Below are 11,095 nucleotides of genomic sequence, written 5' to 3'. Positions count from 1 at the left end.
GAAATTTTTATCTGACAGTTCCGTAGGCCAGAAGTCTGACATGGATCTCAATGGGCTAAAATCAAGGTGTTGACAGGGCTGAGTTCCTTTCTGGAAGCTGTATGCTTCCCTTCCACCATGTTTAGATAGCAATGGTGGGCTGTTCCTATGCATCATGAGCAACCACGCTTCGTCCATCTTTAAAGTCAGCAATGGGCTTGAGTCCTTCTCATATCCTAGCACTCAGAACTCAGCTTCTGCCTCCCTCTTCCATTTTTTTTTAGGACCCTTGTGATTACATTGGGCCCATCTGGATAATGCAGGATAATCGCCCTATTTTAAGGTTAGCTGTTTAGCAACCTAATTCCACCTTCGACCTCAATCTCCTTTGCCATGTAAAGTGACATATTCACACTTTCCAGAGATTAGAATGTGGGCATCTCTGGCAGGAGGAGGGACATCATTTTGCCTATGAAAAGCACTGAATGTTTTTCCCACATATTAACATTTTGTTCAACCTAGAGGTGGTGTTAGTTGCTTCGTGCAAAAAAATTGTCATTGTTAGAGTTTTCCTCTGTGTGAAAAGTTGTAAAAGCCTCCCCTTGGTCACTGGAAGAGTATAGAATAAGAATTTTTTTTTTTTTTTTTGTCTCCAGAACTTATCCATCTCCTAACTGAAAGTTTATACCCTTTGACCAACAGCTCCCTAATTCCCCCACGCCCCCAGCCCTAGGAACCACCATCCTACTCTCTGTTACTATGAGTTCCACTTTGTTAGATTCCAGATAAAAGTAAGATCATAAAGTATTTGTCTTTCTGTGCCTGGATTATGTCACTTAGCACAATGTCTTCTAGGTTCATCCATGTTGTCACAAATGATGGGATTGCCTTCTTTTTAAAGGCTGAATATTATTTATATATTACATTACATATCATATATTCATATATAATATATATAAGTGTTGGGTAGTCCTATTTTTAATTTTTTGAGGAAGCTCCATACTGTTTTCCATAATGGTTGTATCCATTTACATTCCCACCAACTGTGTATAAGGATTCCCTTTTCTCCACATCCTTGCCAATATTTATCTTTTATTTTTTTGATAATAGCCATCCTAATAAGTATGAAGTGATATCTCCTTGTGGGTTTGATTTGCATTTGTCTGATGAATTGTGATGGTGAGCATTTTTTCATGTACCTGTTGGCCATTTATACATCTTCTTTGGAAAAATGTGTATTCAGGTCCTTTGCCAAATTTTTTTCATATACATATTTATTGTGAATTGATTACCACCATAAGGTTATGTAACACATCCACCACCTCACAAGTAAGCATTTGTGTGTGTGTGTGGTTCGAACTTTTAGGATCTACTCTCTAAGCAACTTTCAAGTATACAATACAGTATTGTTAAATATAGACACCATGCTGTATATTAGATCTCCACAACTTATTCATATTATAACGGGAAGTTTGTACTCTTTGACCACCTTCACCCGTTCAACCACATCCTCTGGGAAACATCAATCTACTTGATATTTCTATGGGTTCAATTCGTTTTTAGATTCTACATGTAAGTGAGATCATATGGTATTTGTCTTTCTCTATCTGACTTATTTCACTTAGTGTAATGCCTTCAAGTTTCATCCATGTTGTTGCAAATGGCAGGATTTTCTTCTTTTTTATGCCTGAATAATATTCCATTATATATATATATATATATGTCTCACATTTCCTTAGTCCATTCATCCATTGATGAACACATAGATTGTTTCCATGTCTTGACTATTGTAAGTAATACTGCAGTGAACATGGAGATGCCGATACCTCTTTGAGATAGTGATTTCATTTCCTTCAGATAAAGTGGAATTGCTGTATCATATGGTAGTTCTATTTTTAAATTTTTGAGGAACTTCCATACTCTTTTCAGTAGTGGCTGTACCAGTTTGCACTCCCACCATCAGGTTTCTCCATATCCTTATCCTTTCCTTTGGAAAAATATCTATTCACGTCTTTTGCCTATTTTTTAACTATTTGTTTTTTGCTGCTGAATTCCTTACATCTTTTGGATGTTAACCTCTAGTCAGATATATGGCTGCAAACATTTGCTCCCATTCTGTAGGTTGCCTTCTCATTTTGTTGATGGTTTCTTTTGCTGTGCAGAGTTTTTTAGTTTGATGTAGTCCCATTTGTTGATTTTTGCTTTTGTTGCTTGTGCTTTTGATGTCATATCCAAAAAAATGTTGCCAAGATCAATGTCAAGGAGCTTTTCCCTATGTTTTCTTCTAGGAGTTTTAAGTTTCAGGTCTTACATTTAAATTTAATCAATTTTGAGTTGATTTTTGTGTGTGGTGTAATGTAAGGTCCAATTTCATTCTTTTGCATGTGGATATCCAGTTTTCCCAACACTATTTATTGAAGAGACTATCCTTTCCCCATTGCGTATGCTTGGCTCCCTTGTCAAATATTAGTTGACCATATATGTGTGGGTTTATTTCTGGACTCTTGATTCTGTTCAATTGGTCTATGTGTCTGCTTTATGCCATTAACATACTGTTTCGATTACTATAGCTTTGTAATATAGTTTGAAATGAGAAAGTGAGATGGCCCAGTTTTGTTTTTCTTGCTCAAGATTGCTTTAGCTATTTGGGGTCTGCTATGTTTCCATACAAATTATAGGATTGCTTTTTTTATTTCTCTGAAAATTGCTATTGGAATTTTGATAAAGATTGTAAATGTATTGAATTTGTAGATTGCTTTGGGTAGCACGGATATTTTAACATTATTATTTCTTCTGATCCAGGAACATGGGATATCTTTCCATTTATTTACGCCTTCTTCAATTTCTTTCGACATTGTCTTATAGTTTTCAGTGTATAGTTCTTTCACTTCTTTGGTTAAATTTATTCCTAAGTATTTTATTGTTTTTTGACGGTTTTATAAATAGGATTGTTTTCTTAATTTTTCAGATAGTTATTGTTTAGCATATAGAAATGCAACTAAGTTTTGTATGTTGATTTTGTATCCTGAAACTTTACTGAATTTGTTTATTAATTCTAACAGTTTTTGTGTATATAAGTCAAACAGAAAAAGACAGATACCTTATGATCTCACTCATATATGGAACCTAAAAACAAAAATACAAGCTCATAGATACATAGAACAGATTGGTGGCTGCCAGAGATGGGATGTGGAGAGTGGGCAAAATGGGTCAAAGGGATCAAAAGGTACAAACTTCCAGTTATATAATAAATAAATCTGGGGACGTAATGTACAGCATGGTGACTATAGTTAATAATTCTGTATTGTATATCTGGAAGTTGCTAAGAGGGTAAATCTTAGAAGTTCTCATTGCAAGGAAAAAAATTTGTAACTGTGGTGAAGAATGTTAAGTAGATTGTGGTGATCACTCCACAATATATACATATATTGAATCATTGTGTTGTACAGCTGAAACTCATGTAATGTTATATGCTAATTATATCTCAATTAAAAAAACATGTATTTTTCAGTAATCAGTAAAACCAAAGAACAAAAATTCAGTAAGCATATAAAAGAGCTAAACAATACCAACAATCAACTTAATCTAATAAATATTATTTAAAAACTTCAGACAACAACAGCAGCATAAACATTCTTTGTAAGTGTTCACTTACCAATATAAACCGTCTTCTTGGCCACAAAACAAATCTTGATAAGCATAAAGTTATCCAAATCACACAAAGTATGATCTGTGACCTTAACAGAATTAAGCTAGAAATCAATACTCTAGATTTGGAAAATTCCCATATGTTTGGAAATTAAACAACATACTTCTGAATACAAATGAGTAAGCATTTTGAATTGAATAAAAGTGAAAACACAACATATCAAAATGTGTGAAGTAAAGATAAAGTAGCATTCTGAAATAAATTTATAGTATTAAAATGTTTATATTGTCAAAGAAGAGCAAATTAAGTCTAAAACAAGAAAAAGAGATTAATAAAGATAATAAGAGAAAGTAAACCGAAAATCAATAGAAAACAAATATGAAATCAAAAGCTTGTTCTTTGAACAGAAAAATAAAATTTATAAACCTCTTACCATGCTTACCTGAGAGAGAAGAGAGTCAGAGAGAAAGAGAACACAAATTATCAACGTCAGTAATGAAAGAAAGGACATCAGATCCTACAGATATTAGATGGGTAACCAGGCATTATCAGGTACAACTTTATGTCCATAAATGCAAGAACTTTGATGAAGACGGGCAAATTCTTTCAAAGAAAGAAACTACCAAAACTCATTTAAGAAGAAATAAATAAGAAAGAAGGAAGGACAAACTATAGGGACAGAAGGAAATGTGGCTGTCAGGAACTAAGAGAAGCTGACTACAAAAGGAAGTGAGGAGAATTTTGGAAGTAAAATAGCTGTTCTACGTATTGATTGCGGTGTTGATTATACAACTATGTGCATTTTTCAAAACTCATAGGAATGTACACTGAATTTTAATGAGTAAAATTTTACTCTGCATGTCATATCTCAATAAATCTGACTTTAAATAAAATAAAATGAAACAAATATCAACTCCATTCCTGAGAAGCTTTTGCTGTCCCCTTTATCTGACTTCTAATAACTTGTATCCTCTTTTCATCAAGTTTGAATGTCATGATAGAATTCAATTATGAGTAGTAGTCCATCATGTATAAATGCCACATATTCTTTATCCATTCGTCCCTTGATGGGCACTTAGGTTGCTTCCAAGTCTTGGCTATTGTGCATAATGCTGCAATGAACATAGGGGTGCAAGTATCTTTACGCCTTTATGTTTTCAAGTTCTTTGGATAAATACCCATCAGTGGGATAGCTGGATCATATGGTAGATCTATCCTTAATTTTCTGAGGGTACTCCATACTGCTTTCCATAGCCATAAGAAATGATGAAATCCGGCCACTTGTGACAACATGGATGGACCTCGAGGGTATTACGTGGAGTGAAATAAGTCAGAGAGAGAAAGTCAAATACCATATGATCTCACTCATAAGTAGAAGATAAAAACAACGACAAACAAACACATAGCATTGGAGATTGGATTGGTGGTTACCTTAGGGGAAGCGGGGAGAGGGGAGAGCAAAAGTGGTGATTAAGCTCACATGTGAGGGGATGCACTATAATTAGTTTTTGGGTGGTGAACATGATGTAATCTACATAGAATTCAAAATATATTATGTACAACCAAAAATAAACAAATAAATGAAAAAAAAAGAAACAGGCCCAATAAAAATTTTATTACCTTCTTTGTGAAATTGAAAAAAAAAACAATAATTCAATTATGAGAATTGCTGTATCTCTCCACTCAGAACATGGCCTTCTAGAGTCACCACACCTTCCACGTCCATAACTATCCCGTACCTTTGAGGCCTGGCACAACTACAGGGACAGATAAAAAACTGGAGGAGGTCCACTCATGCAGAAAAACCTACATCACTCTCTGTCGTCGTCCAAAGTATAAAACAACGTGCACTGATATTGGGTGACAGAAAAGAATCCTGTCTGGTTCCGCTCCTGACTCATTCATATAACCCAAACCCTTTCCTGAGTTCATGCAAAGTCAGCTGCAAGTGACTTAGCATCAAAACTAAGCCCTAAATATTGGTCCACATGGCTAGAAAGAAAGCAAACTTTACATGAGGATTTAGATGCTGTAAACCAGAGCCTCAGTTGGAGGCACTTTTGCTCCCAGCACATAATTGGCATTGTCTAGAGACACTTTTGGTTGTGACAACCAGAAAGATGCTACTGGCATCTAACGGGTAGAGCAGGGATACTACTAAACATCCTACAATGGACAGGAACGACCTTCAAGACAAAGAAATATCTGGCCCAAAATATCAATAGTGCTGAGGCTGAAAAACTCTGCTACAGGCTTTGACGCAACAAGAACCAGCAGAACAGAAGGGGATTAATGTCTTCCCTCAAGAGCATGTCAGCCTTCTTAGGAAGGCCCAAGTCTCACCTCTAAATAGGCGTGAGGTATCCACCCACTCTGATATCCATTCTTCAGAATTTTGTGCCTTTCATTAATGGACATGCAGCATATGAAAGTAATTCTTGGACACACCAGCCTAATTGTTAACATTTTTTATTCTTACATATTGTTTCTCTCTTGTTTTTGCTTCTCCATCTTTTTCAGTGCCTAACAAACTCTGGACCAATAAGTATCAAATCTGATTGTCCAAACGAACCTCACGTAATCCATTCCCAATTCCATACTTATCTTTGTATTTTGCCACAGAACATTGTTTCCCTAGATTGCTTTAAATCTATCAAAGAAATTACAAATGAGTTTATAACATAATCACTTAAAACATCTGCATGTCCAAAAAAATTCAGACTATTCAACAGGCCACACCTTGTTCTCACTGTGGCATCACTCTTCCCATTGTTACTTTGTTCCAATTTCCCACTTCTATACCATGCTCCTCATGATGCTGGGACTGGGGCTGCGCAAATTACATTTCCCAGACTCCTTTGCCAGTTGGCGCTAGATAGGCACTAGAGGGGAATTCAGAGTTCGGAGGAGACGGGAAGGGATTTCTTTCCTCATTTTTGTTCCTGTCATCATTGTCACAGCAATGACAGCTGGCATCCAGAAGCAACAGTAGGGTCCAGTGTCCACCTTTTCATGGTACTCTAGAGCCAATCTCACCATGTCTTCAAACAGATACCAGCAGCAATTAGTTGATGCCCCTTTTTCGTAAGTCTGAGGACCGACTCTGAAAGGTTTCTCCTCAGCTCCAGAGGAGACTACCACAGCCAGGCAGCATGCCACCTCCTCACAGGCCTGAGAACCACAGGTGCCCCCTACCCCCAGGCCCCTAGTTTCTTCCATTTTGTTGTCCCATTGAGGATTGGGATCTGCTCCCTGCAGTAATCTCTGGGTTACCTCAGTATTTCCTTTGAGTCCTTCAATACCTGTGTAACACATCCTGATTTAAATCCCCTTTGTTCAAAATACCAGTCTATTCTAATTCACTAGATCCTAGCTGATATAACTGCTATAAACACTGCTACTATGATTGCTTCTCCTGTTGCTGCTGCTGTTACTACCACTGTATCATCCTATAAACCTGTAAGACATACAAGTCTAGTTACCTAATGGATAAATGGACAAAGAGTGAGGCACACCATATTTCATCATTCACAATGATAGACCAAGCGGGTGAAAAATACATTAAGACTATAGAGGATCTAAAACAACAATTTTGTAAACAAAATTAGTCAAAAGAAGAGAACAAAAATAAATAATAGAGTAAAAGTTAAAATGTGAAGAATTTTTCAGTAGTTGATAATGATATATATATATTATTTTAAGATTGGGATCTGAGCTAACATCTGTTGCATATCTTTTTTCTTCTTCTTCTTCTCCTTCTGCTTCTTCTCCTCAAAGCCCCATGGTACATAGTTGTATATTCTAGTTGTAGGTCCTTCTGGTTGTGCTATGTGGGGCACCACCTCAGCATGGCCTGATGAGTGGTGCTAGGTCCGCGCCCAGGATCTGAACTGGCGAAACCACGGGCTACTGAAGCGGAGTGCGCTAAGTTAACCACTCAGCCGTGAGGCTGGCCTCTGATAATGATATTTTTTAACAAGGGAAAATACCCACAGAAAATCTACACAACACATAGTGTGGCAGTTTCTGAGACAGCCCCTAGTATTCTTGCTCTGTGTAATCCTCTCCCCTTGAGTCAGGGGTGAACCTACTGGCTTGCTTCTAATGAATAGAATCTGGCAACAAGCCTGGGATATCACGAACCTGTGATTAGGGTTTAGAAGACTGTGACTTCCATTTTGCTCACACATTCTCTCTCTTGCTCTTCTGCATGTTGCTCTTACAAAGCCAGTTGCCATGTTGTGAGATGCTCTATTGAGAGGCTCATGTGGTAAGGAGCTGAGCGTGTCTAATAGCCCCTGAGGAACTGAATCCTGGCAACAACCACGTGAGTGAGTTAAGAATCCGATCATTCAGGGTCAAGCCTTGAGATGACTGCTGTCTGTGAGAGACCCAGTGCACGAGGATTCCTGGCCTACAGAAACTCTAAGATAATAAAAATTTTAAGCCACTATGTTTTGGGGTCATTTGGTTATGCAGCATTTGGTAACTAATATACAGACAGAATCGAGGAAAATAATTAATTTAAAATTAACACTGAGCGGCAGGCTAGTGGCATAGCCGTTAAGATCGCACACTCTGCTTCGGTGGCTCAGGGTTAACCGGTCTGGATCTCAGGCACGGACCCAGCACTGCTTATCAAGCCATGCTGTGGCAGTCATCCCACATATAAAATAGAGGAAGATGGGCACGGATGTTAGCTCAGGGCCAATCTTCCTCAAAAAAAAAAAAAAAAAGAAGAAAAATTAACACTGAAAATCAAATGACCACCAGCCAGAACACACGATGCAAACTTGACCGAATTAAAAGAAGCAGGAGGGAGAGAGGTGATGGAGGGGAAAGGGAAAATTTGCCAGAAAAATATTAAGTGAAAAAGTGAGACTTAATAACACATAGGAAAATACAGAAATTCTTCATTGTCAGAATCTAATGTGTTTTTTAAAATATGATGGAAAGTATCTTTTTAGATAACTGGAGCCTATATTCTATTTTTACACATCAAGAAAATATCAAGTTACCAGATTATTCAAATAACCCTGACAAATTTCACCAAATATCACTAATATCCTTTTAGATATCTAAATCCACCAGGATTTTAGTATAGTATCAAGCACTCAAAATGTCAATTTCCTAATGATTTAACATATAACATATTAGTAGGTACATATCTGTAACAGTACAAGACAAAATCTTATAGGGATTATGTTTCCTACTACACTGCAATCAATACATGTTGGAGTGTAAATAGAGAATAAAGTAGTATGGTAAAGATACTGAATAAGTGAAAATAACATTTAACAAAATAAAATTAAAAATAAATGGGGGATATTTTTAAATGGCCAATGGTATGGGTGCCTGAGTGAGGTTTGATGGTGGAAAGAGGGAGATGAGACAGCAGTCGCAGTTGGGTTGGGAGAGGGGGGACTTGAGCAAAAGTGAAATGGCAAAGTTGTGAGTGAGTCAGAAAAAGCATGAGATTCATCTTTGTTCAAATGCAAAGAAGTGGTGGTCAGTCTTCTCTTTCTGGCCCTCATATCTCAGAATCAGATAGCCAGAAACCATTATCCAAAGTTTTGGATGAAGCAAGGAAACGGAAAAAATGAATATGCAAAAACTCTAAATGGATGCTTATTTGCTTGCTTCCATTGTGATTATATAGGTCCTGATGACGCGAGATGGGGTTTGTAATTGAACACTGTAATTGCTTCTGCTCACTTCTTCACTAGCTTTATTATGAACAGCAACAACTTGGGGAGGGGAGCTGGATCTGAACTGTCTTTTACAGCTGTATCATGGAGTATTCTTCCGACCATGAGCATAAAGCTGAAAAAGAAACATCAAGTGTTTGTCACAGGAAATACTCTTGATCCAATGATTGTTTCACGTTATTACTTTATTTTCTCTCTCTCATTCTCTTCCTCTCTCTCTCTCTCGCACATACACACACACAGACTCAGAGATGTAATTGTATCCAAGTGCAAGGTAGACAGGGTCATTTGCATGGTTATTTTAAATATTTTTATACATTCACTCTTTAACACATAGCTGGAAAAGACCTGAACTACAAGTGTGACGCTTTCATAATCCTCCCACTTGAACTCATTCCCTGTTAAATCATTTTTGCTAAAGAACAGATGCATATTTGCATTATTAGCTATCTATTGCTATATGACATATTACCAAAAGTTAGCGGCTTGAAGCAATAAATATTTACTATCTAAACAATTTACATGATGAGGCTTAGCTGAGTGCCTTTGGCTCAAGAGCTCTTATGAGGTTGCAGTCAAGTTTTTGGCCCAGACTGGAGGTTCATCTGAAGGCTAGGCAGTGGATGGATGGGAGGAATCTGCTTCTAAACTCACTCATGCAGTTGTTCACAGGCTTCAAGTCTTCATTGGCTGATTGCTAGTCACCAATCCCTTGCCTTGTGGCTCTTTCTATAAGGCAGCTCAGAACATGGCAGCTGGCTTTACTCAGAGCAACTGAGTAAGCCAGCAAGAGGGTGAGAGAGGGTGCTCCAGGTGGAAAAAATGGTTTTTCTGTAACCTCATCTAGGAAGTGACATCCCATCAAATCTACTGTATTCCATTCATTAGTCCAGCCTACTCTCAAGGGAAGCAAATCACATAAGGGCATGAACACAAGGAGGCAGCGATCATTGGGGACCATCATAGAAGCTAAGAATCAATAAAGCTGATTTTTATCCAGATGGTGCAATTTAGGTTAAAACAAAGTACAGTTACTATAGTGACCATTCTGCCAAGATAGCAAAGGATACTTATACTAAGAAAAGTTTTCCAAAATCTTTAGCTATGACTGAATTTCAAGTAATTTAAATTTTTTTACATTTCTGTGTTTTCTACATTTTCTATAATGCCAGATTTAAACTAAATACAAACATTTATAAAAATAATAAAAATCTATTTAAAAGTTTGCAAAATCTAAAAAGAGGCTGAAATATGCTTTCAACATAACAGTATCACTTTAAAGATAAAATTCCAAAATCTTTTGAAGCATATTCTATATCATCTTTTTTATGAAGCCTTTCCTGACATTCTCATTATCCCCTCCCCACTCCTAGCCCTTGGTAGCAATAACTACTGAAATAACCAACATCTCTTTTGAGTTTTGAGTTATTGCATCCTTTACATATATTATTGCATGCACCCACTTAACAATTCATCTCCCATTATCTGACTGCAATCTATTTGATGTACTCTTAGTTTTTACTACACGGCTTGACACACAATAGGTGCATAAAGTTTGGTCATACACACAAGTGCATATGGAAAGTAGTAAAAAGCACAACTGACAATGAGGACATCCTGAATCTGTGGGAAATTGATAGCATTAAGTTCTGCTTTCTCATCCATTGAATTATCACCACGTTGTGTACTTTTGTCCCTGGAGATTTCCTGTTGGAGACTGAGTTATTCTCTTTTTGTTAGGCTCTACTAACCAAGAACA

Source organism: Equus przewalskii, chromosome 28 (assembly GCF_037783145.1).
Source record: "Equus przewalskii isolate Varuska chromosome 28, EquPr2, whole genome shotgun sequence".
NCBI lineage: Eukaryota > Metazoa > Chordata > Mammalia > Perissodactyla > Equidae > Equus > Equus przewalskii.
Note: the sequence above shows the minus strand (reverse complement) of the source record.